The sequence below is a fragment of the Apis laboriosa genome, unplaced genomic scaffold (genome assembly GCF_014066325.1).
Source record: "Apis laboriosa isolate Shangri-la unplaced genomic scaffold, ASM1406632v1 scaffold69_cov144, whole genome shotgun sequence".
NCBI classification, from domain to species: Eukaryota; Metazoa; Arthropoda; class Insecta; order Hymenoptera; family Apidae; genus Apis; species Apis laboriosa.
Window position 1 is genome coordinate 1767880 of NW_025224165.1, and position 26132 is coordinate 1794011.

A 26132-nucleotide genomic window follows, 5' to 3' on the forward strand; every position below is an offset into this window, starting at 1 on the left:
ATAATTTTTAATTTTTTTAAAACATTTGCTATTATTTTCAACGCTTTTGTTCTATCTTTCAAAAAATTTTCGAATTTCTTGCCAAAAAAAGATAGTGACTTTAAATTTAAATATAATAAAATGATTTTATTGATTTTTTCTTATTTTACTTATGTCTAATATTTGATAAAATATATGTCTGTCAATATGAATAATATAATAATAATCAAATAAAATCATGATAGAGAAATAATATGTATGATAGTTTTTGCCATTATTCTTGTGAATCAAATAATGCTAATAGCGGTTTGCATTGGAAAACATTGGAACAAATCAGAATTTTCATTATTTCTTTTATATTCTCATCAAATGATAATGTTAAGACTGATACTAATATCAAATCTATCGATATTAACGTATAAATTTCAATTCAGTATCAAACTTTCGATATATATTAAAATTTTAGATATTTGATATCATTTTTCATCTTAAAGAAATATTAAATTAATATTATTTTGAATCAAAAATTTTTTTGGTTTTTTTTATTTTTTACAAATACTTTGATATTTTATGAAAATTTCTATATTTTACTTTTTTAAATATTATATTTAAAACCAGGTACTGATTCAAGCAGAACTCAACAAACTGAATTAGATTTAATTAGATTTAATAAAATTTAAAAATAAAAGCTAAGATATTGAATAGATATCGAAATTTTTATAAAATATCAAACGATCGATATCTTACATCAATACCTTCATGAAATATTAAAGAATTTTTGATGGCTTTGACATCCCTTTAGGACATAGTATCGAATGATACTAAAACTCTGATATATATTAATATTTTTTATTTTGATATTGTAATGTTCAAATATCATCAATCTATCAATAATAATACTAATATTAATACCTATTAATATCTATTGATTCAATTATTATCAGTTATGTTATAAATATTTAAAATTAGAATTACATGATTCAATATAAAAATTCTGAATAAAATTATAAATCTTATATGTTCATAACGATTTTTGTGACACACTAATAACACTAAAAAAATTAAATTAAAAGAAATTTTCAGGAAGTCGAAATGACATCTTTCACTTGATAAAAGTATTACTCGAGAAGTATTTACAGAATTCATGCTACTCGAACGAAAAGAGGTTCGTGATTCGTGGAAATGTTCTAAAAATGGTTTAGATTAAATCTAAAAAAAAAAAAAAAAAATAGTTTTCATCAAACTTAGATTCATTCTCAAATGATATTTTACGCATTACGGAAATGGGAATCTGCGAGAAAGTGCATGTGAAGAAGACAACCGCATATTGTTTTCTACTGATTCGCAGAAACGATGTGGGTGCCATCGAACAACCTAACGAATATCTCTACCCACAATTCCATTGTATATTGATGTCAAGTAGTATACGAGGCCACGCCATGAGTCGTCATTATCGTACATCTTGTCTTCTATCTGTTTTGCATACAAAAAAAGTGTGAGCGCATTGTCATTAAAATGATAATAAGGAATACAGTGTAATGACAAGCTTGGTGATGGATCAAAGTATGATCGGTTACAGATTTCCGCATTATTATCGATGATTGAGTAATGAGATTCAAAAAATACAATGAGTGGTATGGTATTAATATTCAAACGTCATTGTATAGGAGGTATTATTGATTTACATATTTGTTTATAATAGCGAATTAAAGTATTCGTTGAAGTTAGTAGAAATATCAATTTTTATCTACAAATTTTTCGCATAATAAATGATATATCAATTAATGTTAAAATTTAATATTATAAAAATATTTAGATGGTAGTAAAGTAATATTTTGTATTTATGTATAAACACTATACAATACCAGCGATTGAATATAATAGATAATATAATAGATTGAATATAATAAATAAAATATAAAATATAAATTAATTTCTACAATTAAATATTTTCTTCATTATTTAATTTATGATACATTGTACAAAAAAAATTATGTGCATTAAATGAATAAAATTTATGTTTTATTAATTGCAATAAATTTTTTAATGTATTAAAAAGTAATCAATAATATATAACATAAATTTAAATAATATTATTTAGAATAAATAAATGTATATATATATAAGAAAAATAAATATAAATATAATTTTCTATAAATATAAATTATATATATAATTATATAAATATATATATATATATATATATAATATTATTTAAAATAAATAAATATAAATTAATATAAAATAATATATTTATAAAGAATAATAATTTTTATTATATTATTATCTGTCAGTCATTGTGTCCGAATATCAATGCGAATTATTATAATCAATTTCTTAATTTAATACTATAATAGAATATAATAGAATTGCAAATACCGTAATTTTGACTATTCTTATTATTTTTTATTATTATTTTGTTATTTCAGCTTTTAAAAATATAATTACAATAAGATATTTATTTTCATAACTATGTTGTTCCAGCAAAGAGATTTCAATCGAATGCAACAATACGAAAATTTTTAAAAATATTATAATTTTAAAAATATAAAATGCTGTATATAATTTAAATTTCTACTTATTATCGAAAGAGTGAATAAACAAAAAAAAAATAAATAATATTTTTCTATATGTATTTAAATAATTTTAAATGAAAATTTAAATTATGTTTGGAAAAAATCTATTAATTTAAAACCATAAATTGTATCAAACTTATAAAATAAAAATAAATTTCTCAGAATTTCCAGAACTAAACGAAATATATATATATATATATATATATACATATATATAATAGTATATTCACAATTTTCAATAATTCATAAAAATCATATTATATTATTATTATTATTATCATTATATTAATTATTATTGAAATGAAATATAATTCGATATTTATTTTAATATACAATCATTTTGATTATTTAAATTGTTTAATTTTGGATTTCCATAATATATTACGAAAATATATTTATAATTACATCACTATGTGTGAATATTTATTATAAATAATATATTAAGTTTCAACATCCGTTATTAATTAAATATAAATATCAATTATATTAAATATTAATTAATATTATTTAAATATAAAATATATTAATATTATTATCTACTATTATTATCCTAATATTGCTCTAAATATTATGAAAAGCATTTTGACTAATTATATTTTTATATAAAACAAATGAATATTTTATTTCATAGCATGTATTTTCATATATACTTATATCTTGCATTTCTTTTGTAACTAAAAAAAAAAAATAAAAAAAACTTTTGTGATTGTTCAAATGTCTAGAATATTAATTTTGCAAGTTATTTTACATTTATATAAGTATTTATATATATATATATATAAAATATATAAAATATATATAATTTTATTTATCTAAATTAATTTAATTTTTTTTCAAATAAAATTGAAAAAAGTTTAATAAAAAAGTAATGATAATAAAATAAAATGAAAAGATGTAAAAAAAAAAAAAAATTAAAAAAAACAAAATGAAAGAAAGAATTTTAGTAATCGTATAAACGATTCGTATATATTATATTTTAAGAAATGGTCAGGATAAAACGATGAAAAGACAGTTTGGAAATATGAGTTTTCTAGAATTATATAAGTGATGCTTTTCATTATAGGAACATTCTTGCATATTGTGCAATTTCATAACTGTGAATAATATGTCGAATATTTTCTTTGTAGTTTTATATCCCTGAAAGCTCAAGCTATTGGCAAATTTCATATGTGCCTTCTAAGAATCTTCTTGAGATATTTAAATCGATAATATCGATAATATTCTAATATTTGCAATATTAAAAAACATTTGTTTATATTTACTTGGATATATTATATTTTATTTAAATATATTTTATTTTTTTCTTAAAGTATTTATTATATTTAATAATATTTAATATAATATTTAATTTAATTTTCATTATGATATTTTTTAATTTTATGAAAATATAATATAATAATAAATCGTATGAATAACATTAAAAAACATTTAAAAAATTAAATAAACATTTATATTAATATATATATTTATATTCCTTCTTTCTGTAATTTTATTTATTTTTTTATAATATTTGAATATATTTTTTATATATTTGAATCTATATTTTATTATCTAAGGTTTAAATAAAATAAAATTTTAAGGATATAATAATTCTACATATTAAAACAAAAATTGAAATTTGATATACAAAAATGTTCCTTAAATTATTTTCCAAACAATTTATTTTCCAAATAATTTAATAAACCTTATACATAATTAAATCTTGTATTAGATGAAATGAGTATATACGAGCATATATCTCACATGTACTTTAATATTAAATTTTACAGATAAAAATAAAATATCGTATAAAAAAAAATTAATAATTGTTTTACTAATAAATTATAACAAAAATATGAAATAAATAATGTTTCATGATGGCAATTATGAACTAATTATATAATATTAGCTAATTCTTCATAAAAAAATCAAAAAGAAAAAAGAAAACTTTTTCATTTGAAGTTTCGATTTCGAATAAATCCAATTTGAAAATTTTTTAAATACAAGAGAAAATGGCTAATTCTTGATTAAATATAAATGAATTATTGATAGTAATTAAAATTTAATTTTTAAGAAAATTAAATTTAAGAACTCATTTAATCGACTTTTTGATTTTATTTTGACTAATTTAATCTTGATTTTCTTATAAACAAATTGATGATGAACAAATTGAGAAAGAATATTTTATTCTGTATTTTTTTTTGTTTATTTCTACATACATAATTATCAATCGATAATTATTCGTACCTTATCGAATATTATCTAATTTCACTCATATTTAAACAATTTTCAAACTTAATTTATTTAAAATAGAAAATTGAAATGAAAAAAATTGTACTCTTTTTTTTTAACTTATTCTTTCTTTTTTTCTGAGAAATTATCTTTATCTGGTTGTTATATTATCTTATAAATATATCTTTATAAATATATTTTTATAAATATATATATATATATCCACTTTAAAGCCTATTTTAGTTACATTACATTTGATATCGATATTTATTATAGATTTTATTTCATTGCAATTTTATTTCATTTCATGCGATAATGTAATGAATTTCTGTTACTTGTTATGTTACTTTAGAAGACAAAAGTGAAATTAACATTAACATCAATATTATGGCTACAACATTATATGTAACATAATTCTTGTAGATTTACAGTCAACTAACTTAAACTTAACTTAACTTAATTGATTTATTACATTATGTTTGAATTTTCATTTCAATTTCTATATATATTGATTATTGAATTAATTAAAGAAAATAATTAATTATTTCTTAATTAATTATCTCTTGATTAATGAAAATTTTTTATTTCATTTTTATACGAATTTTATACAAAATTCATGAGGTATTTAAATATATTATATATATTTAAATCATATACATTTAAATATTTGATTATAATATTTAAGTAATACTTATAAGTAATACTATATTGTATATTATATATTATATATTATATTATATATTATATTATATATTATATTCTATAAAATGAAATATTATAGGTATATTATATTAATATATAAAAAAAAAATGATTAGCGAAAAAAGATCAATCAATAAAAATAAAATTGCAAATATAAAAAATCGAAATATAAAAAAAAAAAGTTCTGACAGTTCTTTGTACACGCTACCGGTGATCTTGTTATGTATCTGAAACAAATGGACAATATATTGGCATGAGAGACTTTTAAAGAGGGTTGTCAGATTCAATGCAATCTGTTACCATTGACACGAGTCTATGAAACTTTAAATGACGGCATTTATAGCTATTCATGTATTTCCATCCACGACTATATCTATCTCGTATACAAGCTAATTACATGTGTACATCTCTATGAATCATATTATATCAATTCAATAATAGCATTAGTTAGAAATTACAATATTTATATTAATTCTAAAATCTAATATTTATTTTTTAACAAAAATGGTTTCATTATAATAATATTAAGTAAACAATAGCAGAAATTTATACTGTGACGAATCGATAAAATAATAGAATATCAGATTTTAACATTAAAAGTATTGATTTATAATTTGTAATTATTGTATATGTTTGTATAATTATTGTATATTATTGTATTATGTGTATATATTATAAGTGATTACAATTAATTTTTTTTAACATAATAAAATAAAATGATTTATATAATTATTATTAATCTCAATAAAAATTAAAAATAATTTTATAATTGTGAAAGCTAGAAATCAAGAACTTAGCATTTTTTATTTTTATTTTTATTATATTATTATATTTTATATCATTCTTTTCTGCAAAATATTATCTTTTTATACAGTTATATTATTTCTTGAATGATTTATTGGACATTTATATATATATTTATGTAGAATAAAAGCAATAATTTTTTTGTTTTGTTAACAAAACAAAAATCTGAAGAAATAAAAAAATTTCTTAATTCGTAGATCATTCTTATTTCTATGCTTCAAAGTTTACATTGTATCTTTCAAGAAATAGATAAAATAAATAATCTTAAAAAATTCTACAAATTCTAAGAATAGTTTCAGTTGTTATTTATCACATACTATATTGCTAGTTTCGATTATTTATGTTAAACATTAAAAAAATTAAAAATTTTTAAACATTAAGAAAAAGATATATACATATATATATAAATTTATGTATATTATATAATATAATATATATATATATATATATATATATTCAATTTTTATTGTTGATTAATTTCATTTAAAAAATAAAAAATAATTTCAATTTTGATTAAATTAGAATTTAATCGTTAATTATAATTAATATTATACTTTTCAATATATTCAATCCTAATATTTAATCAATTGAATCAAACAATTGAATCAATCACGATTCTAATCCAAGTACAAATTTTAATTGATTAATGTTCAATTCTGTGTTTTAAGAATTTCGAATTATAAAAATAATAAATAATTTAAAAATCTTAAAGATATTTCAAAAGATTCTCGAAATCTCTAGTCTTTCATCCTTCCTACATATCCTACATATCTTTCTTACATATCCTATTATAAAACAATTGCAATATATATACGAAAAAATCAATACTGATATTTTTATTCTCTCTAACTTTATTCATTCTAATCAAATAAAAAAATTCGTGATTAAAACATTTATAAAAAAAAAAAATAAATAAATAAAATGTCTTTCCTTAAACTAACGAAAAATAAAAAAAAAGAAATGAGAACAATAATGCTGCATCGATCGAGGTAAATTCATAACAGCATATACTTACATGCATATAGTTTCATATGTATTCGGTAGAATCATTCAAAGTTTCTACCGAAGTACAATCACGGCAAATGGTTTGATTTGGAAGAACACTTATGTCGGAAATCAGACGACGTTTCGTATTTCAGTTCGTAATGCGAGGGTTGGCGAGTTCTAGTAAATAGAATTAGCACTTGAAATCTGTGTTACCGGAAAAAACTAAAGGTTAATATTTTTTATTCTTTCTTTTCTCTGTCAAACCATTCAAGAATCGATGTTTTTGATATAGCGATTCGTAGCTTCATGTCGTGAGCTTATTAATTTTTCGTATTCTTATTCTTTTTGTTAAAATTCTCTCGTATTCTTTGATTACATAGAGATTCGTCACGTTTATGTTTGATCGTACTTTTAACATTAATAGATATCGCGCGAATTTTTCATGTCATCGTTTCAATATTTTAATTTTTGTAACTTCGATATTTCATTTTAAATGCTTGTTATGTTGTAAAATAATTCATTCTATAAAGATATCAATTTCCTTTCCTAATATTTAAGAATTATTGCTGATTAATATGATTAATACGATATAATATATATAATACGATATTTATATAAGAAATTATTATAATTAGACAAAATTTATTATAATTAGCAAAACGACCTATATTTTTATTTTATTTAAATTTATCAAATTTATTTTTATACAAAGTATCTATTTTATATAAATATAGTCTCTTAAGGAAGCAATATTTATGTAATAAATATTACATAATTAATATTTATTAATATTATAATATTATATAATTTATTATTATATTATAATTTATTAATATTTATAATATTTATTCGGTATAAGAAGAAATTATATATAATATTAATAATTTTTCTATAGATTGATATGTATAAATTATATGAAAATCTATTTGAATTTTTTAAATTCATTTTTTCATTGCATTTATCAATATAATTCATTTTCTATTAAAAGAAAAAAAAATACTAAGATATTTTATTGAAAAATTTTTAGTTTAGGAAATATTTTAACTTAAAGTTTGTAAAAGTTATCATATGAAAAACGAAAAAAACAAAGAATTGTGATAACTTGTCTTTCATATGATAAGTTTTATAAGTTACAGAGTTTATTTCAAGTTATAATAATTCCTAAACTAATGATTTTTTGACATAAATAATTTAAATAATAAATAATAAAAATTATTCAATATAAATATAATCCAATTTAAAAAAACAAAGACCATCTTGGATTTTTATCAGAATTTTTATTAATATTAATTTTTATATTATTATATAATATAAAATTATTATATATACTATTAATATTAATATATACTATTAATATTAATTTTATTAAAATTGTATAATATATATTTCTTCTTATAAACAATTTTTGTAAGAATATTTTCATTACAATAATTTTTAAATAATATCACACGATATTTTATTATTTTTTCTTTAAAAAATATTTCACTTTATTCAGATAAAATATATACTCTGTACATACATTTATTTTTTTAAATTCTATCAAATTTTATATTTATTATGGAGATTAAAAAACATATATAGATAGATTAGAGATTAAAATTTTCCTAACATTCATAAGATTAAATATTTTATGACTAAGTTATGTAATAATTATTAAAAAGTTTATTGAATTAGTTTTTAATTAGAATGAACAAAAAACAAGAAAAATAAATTAAGAGGAAGCGAAATGATTTGCAAAAAAATTATTTCTCTCTCTTTTTTTCTTTTGAATTTTAAAGTTATAAGAAAAGAGTATATTTGTATTGACGACTCTAAACACTGTCTTAAAACTTAAGAAAACTGAAAACTTTCTTGCGGTACTAGATTGCATAAAAAGTTTTATAGCATATAAAATATTTGCATACATACACTATCTGTGAATTTTTTACAGTAAAATATTTGATTTCCTCCTAAACGAGGTAAACTAAGAAGGAAGAAACGAAAGGAGAAGCTAAGTAGAAAAGAACACACAATTAAGTTGTTCGAGGTAACAGTTTCCTACTGAAAAGAGAAAATAGCATCAATTTGAATTCGCACACCAAAGAATCAAAAATTTTACTCTCTTCTCTTTTCCTGTGAAAACTGATCAAGCTTTTTATAAAAAAAGCTTCTGGAATATGCTTTTCGATTAACAGGACAATTCAAAATTTTATTTTCAATTATCTAAATTGAAACATATAATGTACCAGGGACAAGTAAGATCTCCTTTTTGACAAGGAGAAGGAGACAACACTAATAACAAACATGTTCCAGAAAGGTCACAATAATGCACACAATTTGTCCACACCTTGTGAGGAGGAGGTGTACGACTGGCATGAACGCACGATAAATCTAGAGTCCTGACCGCAAGTGCCCATTCCAAATCCTCCATAAACTAGCTACAACCTGCAACACAAATAAAGCCCCTGGTATTGATAAGATTACCTACACCAAAGATATTAAAATTACATAGCAAAATTACATTTCATTATGCAACTTTACTAAATCTACAAATTATACTTCAAAACGACATTTTTTTTCATTCTTTTTCTAAAATAATTTTTCCAAAATCCTGAGGGTATCCGATAAAGTCAATAAAGTTTAATAAGCCTAAGTTTAATATCAGAAAATCATAAAATATATTGTATATTGCAAATAAAACATNTTGTGTCAAGATTATATTTATAATTCTATAAATTCTAAATTGTACAGAAATCACATCTCTGAATTATAAGAAAAAAAACAATGTCAATGTCATCAAAACAGCATTATGGATTTCGCGTTTAATTTTGCATAGAAAATCTATTATGGGATGAAAATAATAGATTTATTCATGCATATTTAATTAATAGACGCTTGCATACTTGAATAATATCTTTTGAATAAACATAAGATGAAATCTTTCGATAACTATTAGTATATAATTATTAATTAAAATCAATTCCAAAAATCTAAATTCATATAATAATGCTTATTCCAAAAATTAATATTCTAATAATTATTAACAATTCATATTTGAAAATATAGATTATGATATGATTACATAATAATATTATTGTATCAAAATAATTTAGAAATATAATATAATGTTACAAATTCAGTGATTTTTTTTCTTATAATCATTCCAACAACATAAATTTTTCTTAAAAATTCCATTAATAGCATTTTTAAAGTACATATATTTTGATTGAATATCAATTAATTAATAGACAAGAGAATTTAAGAAGAAAACACCGAATAACTAAAAAAAGTGTTGTCGAGATGTTATTTCAACCGGAAATTGAAAGTTTTTCTTCATGGTGGTAGCTAAGACATAGATTTTTCTTGAAAGTGGAAACGAAAGTAAAGATAGAGAAAACACTTGACTGAACACTTAAATATGTTACTCTACTTTCCTTTTTCCGCCTTCTTGACGATGATTCACAAATTTTACGTACATACTACATTTATATCAATGAATATATGTATTTTATTTATAATATTTTTTATATTCATAGTGATCAATTAATAAATTTGTCAATAATTTGTTTAGAAATTGTAACATATTGTAATTATAATAATTATAATTTAATTAATAAATGCAATTGTAATATAAATGATAATTTTTGTTTTAATCTTATTATATTTATCGAATTTTTGTATTTCAATTTTAAAAAGAAAAATAAATAAGAAAAAATTTATTTCAATAAAAATGAAATGAACTTGAGAAATTTTTTTTTTAGACATGAAGAACATAGTAGAATTATATGTATAAAAGATATTTTACGATATCAAATTTTTATAAATAGTACATATATAAGTATATATTTAATATTATAAATATACTAATTTCAAAAAATATTTGCACATACTTTCCAATGAAATATCTTTTTATTAGATATCCTTTATTTCATAACTTTTATTTTCATAATATCAAAACTTTGTATTATAATAAAAAATCAAATCACGTTAAATAAAATAAAATTTAACTTGGATGTAATTATTTAATTATTTAAATGCTATAATAAATACAATGATGCGTAAATACTATTTATAATCATTATTTTCTCTATTTAAAATATTTATTATTTATAAAAAACAAAATAAGAATCATATTCATGGAAAATTGCACAGATATTATCAAAAACTTTTATTTTCAAAGATAATTAAATAAGTTAATTAAAATTTCACAAAAAAGATCTTTAGAGTAGTTTACAAATTCATTTAAACATTGCGCGTATGTATTAATCATCGAACAAGCAAAGACAAAGTAATTTGCATTTGCGTCACGCAGATTTTCACCAGTCTAATCTGATTACATTTCATTATCATATTTCTGAACATCATGATAAATCAGTACACGAAAAACAGATATGAATTTTGAATTACTTTCAGGCTTATTTTTATTTATGATAGGTCACAAAATTCTCTTATATGTCATTGGTCTGGAAAGACAATGACATAATTGCGAAAGAGATATTTTTCAAAATAAAGATAATAACTAATTTTATATAGTTAGAAATTATATAATTAATAATATTAATATTATATTAAAATTAAATAATTAATAAAATGATGTGATTAAAATTGAAATAATATTAAATAATTAATAATATTATTATATTACTCATTATATTATAATTATTTTTAAATTATGTTATATATACTATTTATGATAATTGATATAATATTGATATATAAAAATATAAAATATAATATAATATAAAATATAATATAAACAAAATATTGTTATAAGTAATTTCAAATCGGATCATTTCTATCCAATTCAAGATTATTGAAAATATCTTTTCATCTAATATTGAAAAAATTTAACCTAATCTTATGATTCTAAATGGGATAATTATGATCCTATACAATTAAATATTTTTACAAAGTCTTTTTTTTTTAAATTGTTTTAAAATTATTTTAATATTTGAAATATATTTGAGATTTGAATATTTTGTAATAATCTTTTTAATAAAATATTTTTTCTATTAAATTATATAAATTATTTTATAATGTCGATGCTCAATATTGATTCTAAATATGATTTTAAATATTTTGGATATATAATGCTAAATTAAAAAAAAAATCCATAGTAAATCTACTTGCATAGCTTGGAATCTTAAAAATTTTTAAAATATTACATATTTTTAGAAAAAATTTTGCAATTCATTTTTGAGAAAAAATTTAAATTTAAATTTTAAGCATTACACTTTTATAATAAATATATATAAATAATTATATATATTTATATATATTTATAAATTATTGAAAATATACATATAATTTTATTAATAATATATATATATATGTTTGTATATTATTGTAATTATATTAATTACATATATATATATATATATATGTAATAATTAATTTCCAATGAATTGAAATAAGAATTACAATAAAACTTTATTTATATGAGAAACAAGATTGAGAAACAAGCAAATTCATATAAATCTATGTAATTTCTTCTATTATCTATGATTCTTTGTTAAATTAATAGAAATTTTTTCTATTAATGCACGATAATGCACCAAATATTAAAAATTTTTGGAAACAATTTTGAAAGTATAATAACTAATTAATGTGTAATAAATATAATGAATATAATTTCAAAGATATAATTTATATATCTTTATTTATATAATGTTTTCAATTATATTATTATAAAAGCATTTATATAGATAATTCAGATAATAATAACTAAAGTTTAAATAATCAAACACTATTAAAATTTTGTTCATAAATGATTCTTGTTAACATGATTCGAAATATATATCAATATTTTAAAAAATGAATACGCAATCAAATAAATAAAAAATACAAATAAACATATGTTTTACTATCGTAGCGTTGACTTACAAATTATTAAAAAAATTCGAATATGCTACTGTCCTATGAAATTTCATATTCATTTAAAAAATATTTAGATTATATAGATTATATAGATGTTTCTTGAATAATATCTTTTTATATCTTTTTTTGCATATTATTTTCCTATATAACAGATTTCTGAAAATAAAAATTTGAAAATTAACCAGCAGTGAGTCTATTTCATCGTATTCATGGATTTGCAAAAATAGTATCTGTTAACACACGAAATAAATATTTCGAACATTTGTTTTAATTATTTATAATTTGAAAATTAAAATATAATATGGTTAATCTAATGGAATAATGAAAAAATAATTTTTCTTTAATTTTTCTTTTAAAACCAAATTCATAAGTTCACAAGATTGTGATATTCTATGACATTAACTATGATCGATTTTGATAAAATTTTGCAAATAAAAAAGAAGAAAAAAATCTGAAAATATAAACACATATTTTTTGTTGTTGTTAATTTCAAGAGATGAGATAATGTTGTAAAATTGAGAGTTGAAAAATTATTAATTAGAATAATTTAAAAACGAATAGAAAAAATTAAAAATATAAAATATAACTAATTTGATATATCGAAATCGAAAAATTTAAATTTTGCAGTTATTATTCTTCCAAACATTATTATTATTCTTCCAACATTATTATTCTTCCAAACTGATAAACATTTAAACTTATTTTTATATATGATTTATTCATTATATAATTCTCGAAGAATTAATATTCGAATATTATTTAAATTATTTTGTCCAAAAATTTCATTATAATTTATAAAAAAAAATTAATCCTCAATTCATTTAAATTTTACTAGTGTATTAGCTAACATTTCCTACATAACAACAACTGATTATGATTGTTCAGAGCGAATTCTTTCAAACATGAGATGCATCGATGAGATGATAAAACGAAGGATTCCAATGTCAGTATTCCAATTGGTATTACTGGTCAGTGAACCACTGGCTGTTTCATTTGTCGTACAGACGCGTTATCATGAAGTCATATTTCACGACTTATGGTAATTACGATCTACCACCCAGAAGTCACATTCAGCAGCGTGTGCATGCACGTGTATCAACATGAAAGACTCTTTGTCAAAGACCATGTATATTTATATACAGTCATATATATGTGTATCAGTTTGTATACGTATGCACAAAATCTATGTATTAATGTAAAACGAAGAGCGCACGAACCTCGGTCAGGTAGCCAAGCAGCCGCGTATTACGGTTTTCAAGGGACGAATTGTAACCATTTGTCGGCACAACCGTAATATCAATCTTCAGTATACAGTCCTGACCGCGACACAAATTGTCGCTTCGAATAATAATTATCTGTTGTCTGTCCGAGGTGAACGCCATCTTTCTCTATTATATAACTTATTATATAAACTTGTTTTGAGAGATACAGGTGCTCGGATTTACTTATTTATATAAAAAAAAAAAAAAAAAAATAGCAAATGATAGCATATTTTATTATTTTTCTCTTTATATATTGTTATTTAGAATGTATGTAATATATAACAATATAATACATAACAATGATTTTATGTGAAAAATAAATTGAAAATATAGAATAAAACTTTTTTAAAGCTTTATTTTTGAATAAAAAAAAGTTCAAAATTAAGTAATGATTAAAATTGATTATTTTTCGATTAAACGAAAATAAATTATTAATAAATTATTCTACATAATTAGAAAAAAAAATAAGTAGAATAAAATTTTATCTAAGATCTTGTTTTTAAAAAAATTATTGAACATGTATAATAAAGAAATCATGTAATTTTCAAATTTTCAAATTCATCATTTTTTTAAAAATTTAATTTAATTTCATTTTTTAAAAATTTTAATTAAATTAAAATTTAATTTTTTTAAAAATTAATTTTTTTAAATAAAAAATATTTATTCTTTATTTTTTGCTAATTTTTATATGTTTTAAATTACTTATTTATTGATACTTCATTTATTGATACTTCATATTTTAGTTTCCTAATCAGAAAATAATCAATTTTCATTGTAAATCTTTCGAATTTTTTTAAAATGAAGCTTTGAAAAAATTTTATTCTATATATTTGATTTATATTTTTTTATTTTTTATCTTTTATCATTTTATCATCTAATTTATACCATCAATTACTCTGTATATAAATAAATATAATTTGATAATACATTATACTTTTAGAATCTAAATTAGTTTTTAATCTAAAATCTTTAATATTAGTTCATTTTTGATTTCAATAATTTTTTTGATAATAAATTTTTATACTTGGAGTGTTATCTTGGAGATTATTATCTTAATTAAATTTGAAAATTATTTAAAAATAGAATAAATAATTCATCTAAAGTAAAATATTTGGATAATTTATTTAGATAATAAATTTCAAAAATTGAGAATAAGATTGTTAAAGTATTTCTTTCTTAAAATCATTGTTATTGAAAATATCTTTGAAAAAAATCTGTCTAATGAAATGCAAATTTATATGCAATATTAATAAACAATTAGATGCATTATTAATAAACAATTTTGAATTATTTTAATCTTTTAAGAATCTAAAATGTTAAAATGATTTAAAGTTTACTATTAAATCAATTAAAAAACTTATATTCAAAAAATAATAATATAATCTATCTATACATTAATATAATAATAATATAATCTATCTATACATGCAAAATCTTAGAAAGCGTTCAAATATCTATAAAAGCATTCTAAAATTAATTGATCTATAAATGTACATAAATACTCGAAAATGTAAAAAAGCATTCATAATGAATCTTTTTATTAATAATTGGTTAACGTTAAATAAACTTCATAATTTATTATTAATTTATTATTATTAATCAACTCGTTAATTGATAGTCTTCTCTCAATGCATACAAAGAACTTCGTTTGAAGAACAATACTTTGAAATATTTACAAACATTTACCACTATTTGGATTTATTCGCATTTCTGACTGGTCAAATGGCTAGCAAATGTTCGTACTCATGTGATTAGCAAAGGCGCGCTTTTATACATCGAGAACTTCAACTGATGAATAGAAAGACAGACAGAGAAGTTGTCTTCAATCTTTTGCATGAGATGTTTGTGGCTCGACCAGAGATATTTTGAGAGAAAACGATATACAGTATCAATCAGGTTTGTTTCAACTTAACAAACAGTTCATCGATAGAAATGAATAATTATGTAAGGAAAATTGATATTTATAAAAATTAAAAAAACAAATATTTTACAATGTATTCATAAAAATATTTTTTCTATGTTTTTCAATTGACTCTAAACCTGATTTAAATGAATATTTATCTTTTTTACTATTAATTATTTTAAACAATTTTGTTATGATATTTAGTATTGTACTTAAGACATATATCGAATATCAATATTACTGATTCTGGATATTAGATTCTGGATTTTTATTGAAATATATATTAGCAATAATAACTTTTAAAATGAATTATATTCAAAATTATATGTGTTATTATGGTAACTCTTATTAAACTTAATTCTCTTATTTAACTTATTAAACTCTCATTAAATATCTATTGAAATAAAATTACTTGCTAATATGAATACTTTGGCTTAATATTATTATAAAAATATATTAAATTAATAATTTATTTGATACTATCAGTTTATGATAAAATATTTTACTATATATTTTACTATATAGATTCTTTAAATCATTATACATTTATATATTTAAAATAATTTATACTTAAACATATTTTAAATATAATTATAATAATTATAATAATAATATAATTATATAATATTAAAATAATAAAATATAATAATATATAATATATAAAATATAATAATATAATTATATAATATATAATAAAATATAATTATAATAAATGTTATAAAAATCTTTAAAACAAATTATTAATCCATAGGAATAACAAGAATATAATATAATAATATAATATAAAAAATATAAAATATTTTTATATAAATATTTTTATAAAAATATAAAATAATAAATATAAAAAATATTTTTTATATTTTAAACTTTCAAGATTTTGTAAACACAAATTTTGTGTTTATTCTGCAATTGAATCGATTTTTAATCGTTTATTATTTTAATAATATCACTTGCATATCATTGTTCACAATATCTTTATGTAATCTCAACTTTCAATTAAAAATAATGAATAAAGCCTAAAGACATTCATAAATCTTATTTACTAGATCTTATCTACTTTTTTTTTACTAGATTTACTAGATCTAAATCTTATTTCTATTTTTTCATATTTTATATATTTACAGATTATCGTTTTTCAATTAAATTATCATGTAAAGATATACTTTTAATAATTATTATTTATTATGAATTATTATATATATTTATTAAAATAAAATGTATATTAGTTATTAGATTTTTCAATATATAAATTTGTTATATTTATATTATATATTGTTTTATTATTTGTTTCTTAGCTTTCTGTTACTTATTTATCAAATATACTTTCTTCATTTTTTATATTATTATTTATGTTATATCATTTATTATATTAGTAAATCTTTTTAATTGTTAAGCTTTATGCTTCATTTACTGTACAATAACAATAATTCTTCAAGTAGTATTTCTAAATAAATAAATAACTTATTTGTAATATAAAATAAAATTATGTAAAAAGTTTATTGATATTATTTATATATTTATATATTAATATTATTTATTTATTTATATATTTATTCATTGATTTATGATGATTTATTATTTTTAAATTATATATTTATTTGTAGTATTATTAATCCTTTAACATTCTGATTTTTTTAAATTTATTTAAAACGTACGAATTTATTTTTGGAATAAATTCATATTCAGTCATATGTAATCGAAAGTTACTAAAATTCATGCATACGTGACAAATTTTTAAACTAATTTTTCTGGAAAACGAAGCTTCAAACGTAAAATTTTATCCAATATTTTCAACTTATTTTTTTACGTAGAATTCATAGTTGCATCATGAATACCGAAACATCCTGTGGCCTATTTCGAATTTTCACACGAAACTCACTCAAGCATAAACAATAGGATTTATAAATACAAAATATCTTATTTGATTTTGACATCTTGATTTTCTATTATTGTTCATGATAAAAAATATTTCATGTGAAAATTGGATAACGAAGAAATATATGATATTAATAATTTTTTTGAATAAAATAAAATCATAAGAAGATCTATCTTTTTATGATTTTCTATCTAAAAATTTTTTTCAAATATATATATTTAAAAATTTGTTAATAATAAATCAATGTAGTTCGATATATATATTTAAAAATTATGAGTTTAAAAGATATTTCAATTTTAATTTTGCAAAATTTATTTTATGAGAATACAAAAACACAAGGAACACAAAAGTAATACTCGCTCATGTTTCTTTTTATCTTGCATACAATAAGTTTTACAAAATTCTAGTTGAAAGATCTGCTTATAATTCTGAAGCATATATGAGTTAATATTTTTTTATAGTAAATATTGATTAATGTATTAAAAAATATATAATTTCATTAAAAAAAAAAACAAAGTTGATCTTCAGATAATTTTTACACATCCATTCACGAAAAAACTATTAATTACAATTTTTATCCGAAACATTTTCCGCTAAATAAAATAATATTGAAATAATCAAGATATCAAAATGAGATGAAAAATCTTGTATAAATATTACCAAAGTTTCGAAATTTAATTTTAATAAAATCTGAACTGTAAGCAACAAAATGTTTGCAAATGATATCGATTCAACGATGATCATATACCAGAAATAAACGACACGAGATTGCATCGTTCTTTCTGATCATCGTTTATCCCTTCAGAGAGTTCAATCCCTCCAGAAATCTTGTAAGTCATAGAATGTTGGTGTTGCAAGGTTGGCCGCTATTGTGCACAAGAGATTTATCGAGACACGTTCCATCCACGCCTTCAAGGAATCAAAGGGTACCACGATGCTGTCGTCATTGTCGTCAATGTCAGAAAGTGTACAATTTTTTACTGAATTCGTAACGAATCCACCGCATAGAAATTCAGTTGGTCAACGATCCATACGAGTGATATCGAGTGACATCCGGCGTGGTAACGTGCAACGTCATTTGTTACGAGAACGAACGTTCGGCATGTACCACGATGACAATGAACTCCTTCGGATTGGCTCGAAGGTCCCCGCTGCGCGATCGGTCGTTTACATAGCTCCTACTTGATTTTCCTCGCGGTCCATCGTTTCTCTCTTTCTCCACACAAGAAACGGAAGACACGGATGAGCCGATTTATCAGTGGAACATGACACTTACCTGGGAGAAGGAAGTGAGCGAACGCTGCGCGGTTCATCAACTTGATGAAAGATGTTAAACTCACCTGAAATCATAAAAATGGAATCGTGAAATAGATATTTCGTGAAAATTTATTTTTTATAATTTTTCTTTTTTTTTTTTAATTTTTATGGAATAATAAATTTTACATGTCATAAGAATTTCTCGAATGACGATCGAATCGTGTAAATTTTCTTCCAAGAAATACAAAATATCTAACTTTTGTATTTAACTTTCTATGTTTTTAATATGAATGTTGCCATATAAATATGTGCATAGTTGTTTTTTGTATGTAAATCAAAAAATCGACATCTGCCGTCGAAAATTACAGTAGCAGACAAAAATATAAATTTATCTTTTAAAACAAAATAATTTTTTTATAATTGAACACTTTGAATTTTTTTCGATAAAGTTATTAGGAGGATTAATTTATTATATGGATATAAAACAAATTTTGAAAAAATGTTCCAATCCGAATCGAAATCATGAAGAAAATAATAAACATTGATTTTTACAATTTTGTTATCTGAAAATATGTAATGAAAATTTTAAAGATATATTTAATTTAAATATATTTATTTATTTATTTTAGAATTATTTATTTATTTATATAAATTTAAAAGATATAGATTTATTTCAATTATATATATGTTAATTTAAAATTTCATTGAAATCAGTTAATATTGTGAGTTACAAATAAAATAAATAAAAATGGTGAAAATCGTAGTTTTTCAGAATTTTCGTAATAAATCTTATATTTTTTGATCACTTTTACTTTTCTGCATCAAAATTTTGAAATATGAAATTTTTAGCATATATTGCATATATAAATGGCATAAATTTACGAAATGAATTTTTTAAATTTTCATAGATTCAGATAAAAAAATTATAAAAAACAATTTTTATTATTTATTTCATACCTTAATTAATTAAATCAATTAGTTAAACTAATTAAGATCATTGAAATTCGTAAGATGAAATGCAAAGAAAAGAGTACATATAGTTTTGATAATGATTGTCCAAATATTATAAAGACTGCTATGATATTTTTCCATAGCAATCATTGTTATTTTTATTTTATTTAATAAAAGTTTTAAATTTTTACTATAATAAAAGTTTTTATAAGTTTATAAAATTAAATTTATTTTAATTTATTTTATGATTTTTAGATTTTAAAGAAACAAAATTATACTATAATAATCATAATTTTAATTTATTAATAAAAATTTGAAATATTCTTGTTTTTGATCATGATATAATAAGAAAAAATGAAATTATAAATTATTATAAATATGAAATATTTGATTGATAGCTATATAATTGGAATTTTTGCGAAAATTATAAAGATGAATTATAGATATCTATTATTGCAAATTATTGCAAAATAAAATAAGTTATTCGTCTAATTGTATTTATTTTATAATATTTAATGCTTATTTTATTTTATTTGTACATTAATAAAACTTTTTTTTTTAATACAGTTTCATAATTTGCTTTAAAAATAAACAAATCAAAAATTCTGTATCAGTCCATAATATTTATGTTTATGCAACATATTACATATAAAATTCTTCAAATTTTTTTATTTGGTTTATTTATTACTATTTTTAGATTCTTAGCAATAAAAAATAAAATATTTCATATTCATATATATTCTTCTCTTTACTACATGATAATCATAATTTTTTTTTGCTATTATTTTCTCTTATTATTTTTCTGGTATCATCGTCAAAAACAAGATTTTTAAAGCATTTAAATTAAATGACACATCTACATTGTACGATATGCATTATATTTAAACGTAATTCTCTTTGTTACATACAGTATAATACTTTTTTTCTTGTGTGAAAGTACCGTTTTTCATCAGTACTTTTGTGGTAATATACTTTTTATTTCTTTTTTTGCGATTGAACATTCCCTTTGTATTTCTTTCTATGATAAGTGAAACCGAACAGCATCAGAACGTTGCAGTTTATTTTCAGCAAAAAAAAAAATACAATTCCACAAGATTAAAATAAAATTCATTTTAGATTAAAATATTTTATGAGTTACCGTATATAATTATTTATTAAAATATTCGGATAATTTATAAGATAAGAGAAGAAAAATGAATTTTGAATTTACAAGACTATTATATTATTAAATTAAAATTAAAAAATTTTTTATCCAAAAAATATATTAATGATAAAATATGATTATCTTTTTACATTAAAATAAATTGTAAAATTAGCAAAAATAATAAATTATTAAATTATTGAAAAATAATGAATTATTTATTAAAGATATAAATAGTTTTATTCATTAATAAAATATAATTTTTAATAAAGAAACTCTATAATATTACTCTATAATATATATTATATAAGTAACTCTATTTATTAATAAAATATAATTTTTAATCTTCTAAAGTTTTTTATATTTTTCTTAACATACTAGTTTTATTTTCTAATTAAAAACAAAATATAAAAAAAGATTGCAAAGTAAGATAATACTGTAAGTTTTTATTCTCTTTTATAATATAAAATCTTTCATATTTAAATTTATTTAATTAGTAAGACTTTCGTTAAATTACTAAAACTTCAGATTATTAAAATAAAAATATTGGAATTTGCGATAAAAAAAAATTTTTACTATGTTTTTATTTGTATTTATATTTCGTTAATAAATAGCATTTTGTTAATGAAATGATTAAATTTTTAATATTTCTTTGTCTATATTCACAAAAATTTTTGCAAAATTTTTTTGATGTTATTTATCTAATATAAAAAGTTATCTGATATAAGAGCAAAATTCCTTGATTCAAAAATCTGATTTAATGTACACATGTGCTTACATTATATTTAGAAATACATACATATATGAATATATTATTATATATTATCAATCCATTACTTATACATATAAAATTCTACGTTATTTATTGATATTATATCTACTTTATCTTTTATTGCGAAACCATTATTCTATGATTCAGAATTTCTAATACAAGATTCAAATAATAAACAGGTGTATATATATATTGAATAAGATTGTAAAATTTAAGATAACTAATTTAGACATGTGGTAATATTACAAATGACATTAAGATAAAAAATCGATAAATTTATGATTATTAATAAATTTTTATATCTAGTTACTATGAATTATTAAACCATGTACATGAAATATTATATTTAATAATTATTTTTTATTATATAGTATATATTATTTGTTATAATTAAATTTACAAAAACTATAAATAAATTTAAAAAAATAGCATCAAAAAGATAAAATATAAAATATAAAATATATGGAATTATTTTAATATATTTTTCTTTTTAAACAAGAAGTCATTAAATTTTATATTGTATTTATATGTAATTTCGAAAATAAAAAAAATAATATATTTAAAATATAATATCAAAATTAATAAATTTAATAAATTTAAATATAATCCAATTAGAATTATATTTAGGATTGAAAAAATATAAATCAAAGATCAAATAGATAAATAGAAATAAATATTTCGACTGATATAGAATTTTATTTTATTTATAAATTATTTATAAATTATTTTTGTTCGAAATAATAATTATACGATTATCATAATATTTTAATATTTAAAAACCCGTATAAATATTATTTCGAAATAAAATATTCATAAAAAGTATTTTAAATAAATTTTTTTTTATTTTAATAATATCACAATACAATACAATTAAAATCATACTATCATATAATCATATTATCACATAACATGATATATAAAATATAATATATAAAAAAAAAACAATCTATTTTCGATGAATAACAATATCTATTTATTTTTGACAATTTAAGTTAAATAAAAAGAAAGTAAATATTTTATTTATATCGAAAATGTATTTATGATGTAATATATCTGCAAATAATATTTGTTTAAGAAAATATTTCATTTTTCTAATATTTGATTTAACTTATTTCAAATTTTCTTCAATTATTTTCACTAGAGATTTCATTATAATTTTCTATTAGACCATATACTTAATATATATTAACATAATAGAATATATGACTTCGTGACATGGGTGCATGTATCACCTATACGACCTTCTGAACTTTTGCAAGTTGTTTCAAGACTCTGAATGAATACCAGCACGTCTAAGAAAGGCGTGGTCAGGCAATAGTCGAGTCACGATTTATCTCGAGTACGATCTCAAAAATGATTTTGTACGATATCGTATCTACGTCCATAAGGAAGCAACTTTCTCGTATAACGTGACAGCCAGATCTCTAACAATTATAGGACACATCGAATGTCGGTTGATAACTTCACAATCTTACAAAAACTAGCCTATGTAACTGATAGTTAAGATAAACTATAAGTATATCTTGTACTGTTTATAACCTTCAATCCTAAATTCATAAAAATTCTCTTAGAATTTAAAAATTTTTGTATCCTTTGCTAATAACATTTTTAATGCACTACATGATAATTAAGTTAAGTAAAGTAAATAAATAAATAAATAAGTAAATAATCTTTCATTTTTAAATTTGTAAAAATTCTCTCTAGCGCTTAAAAATTTCTATAATACTAATAGCATTATTTTTTAAAATATAATTTCAAAAAATAAATAAATTAATTAATTAATATTAAAGTTTTTATTTATATATATATAGCCTTTAAATTTATTTCTAAATTCCTAAATAAATAAAATATTATTAATATTATTAATATTATATTATTATATTATTATATTATTATTATATTATATAATATTATATTATATTATTAATATTATATTGACAATTTGATTTTTGCCCATAATAAAAAATATATATGTGAATCGAGACATTACATCGGGCAAGTAACAATTGTTAATAAAAATGATTAATGCCATAAATTATTTATGTCATATATATATATATACACCAAGACCAAAATTATTGGACAAAAAAAATGATTATATATGCAAAATTTATTATTTATTATCTTATTTGATACGATATATTTAACAATATAACAGATGAATTGCTTGAAAGATTAAATTTATATTAATCTTTTATATTTTATATATATACCTATTTTTAAGATAAAATTTCTCATAACAAAAATTATTATAATTCTTTCAAAGATATTTCATTGACATCATTACTAGATTATAAATTATAGCATAAATTAATTCTATTAATAAACATATCAATTTCACAATATGAATTTCACTTACTAATCATATAGATTCAAATAGTAATATGAAACAATGTAACTTCTAAGACAAATAACGTATAAAATTGTTCAAGAAACAAATTTTAAAGACATGTATATATAATAATAATCACAATTTATTTTGTTTTTTAATAATATATACATACAAATTTTCATTTTGTTCACAATCGATCACATAGATTATTGAATTTATAATTCCAGCTTTTTACTTCAAATTATTTCTGGTATTTAAACGGATATTTGAAATTTATTTTATTATTTATTATTAAATATTTAATGTCTTATATTATACATATATACCAATTTATCATTTTATTTCTTTTTACGATACAAAAATAAACATAAAATAAACATTATATAAATAAAAATATAATAATAATAATAATAAATACAATATATAAAATTAAATGTTCTTTGACTTGTTATTAAAAATCATTTAAACCTTTATTTTAACTTAGTATTTTGATAATTTTTACATATCTATTCAATTTTTGAATTTTCTACGAATATTCAATATATATAATATTTCTTTGCATTGCATGTGCTATGAGAAAACTTGTAATAAACAAAATCATCATATTACAAATTAATTTATAATAGAATTTCATGAACAACCAATTACGAATTAACTTGTAGTAATCTTTTGAAATTTAGTTATTTTATAATAATATATTATTATATACAATATTATATTATATTCAATATAATATTATATTTTTTGATTCTATGATAATCATAAAATAAATATATATATAATATATAAATATATATAATTCTATTTAGATATATATATATAGAAAAACTTTTCTTTTGTAAAAACAAAAACAAAAAATGTTAATTAAACAAAAAACATTGATAGATGATAAAAATTATCGTAGAGAATTATTGTAATTTTTTTTTTTACTTAAATTTTAATCATTGTTAAAGATTTCACTATTGTATAAAATATCGCAGAATATTTATAATATAAAAAAATATTTCGCACAAAAATTATATATATAATTATATATATAATTTAAAAAAATTAAGGATTCTAATGATTTTAATGTTGTATCTTAATATTATTAAATTCAACTTTTGAATGACTTCCAAAAAGAAAGCTATTTGTTAAAAAGTATTATTTTTTAACAAATTTTTTAAAAAATTTTTAATAAAATTATTAACAAATAAAGTTAGAGAACATTAATATTCGTTTAATTTTATATGTCATAATTTTTTTAATGATTTAATTTGAGTTTATTTATATTTATTTATTAATAATTTTTTAACAAAAACAATGAATGACAATTAAAATCTTTTGAAGGAAGTTATTCAAGAGTATATGTTAAAATCAAAGTCATTGGAGTTTCCCTTATCTATATTCACTATCCTCAGTTATCCAAATATCCTAATACCTTAAAGAAACAAAGATCAATGTCTAAATTTATGCTATTTAAATTATTTTTGTTAAAAAAATTAAATGATTTAAGCAGTCAAATATATATGTAAATCTTAAATA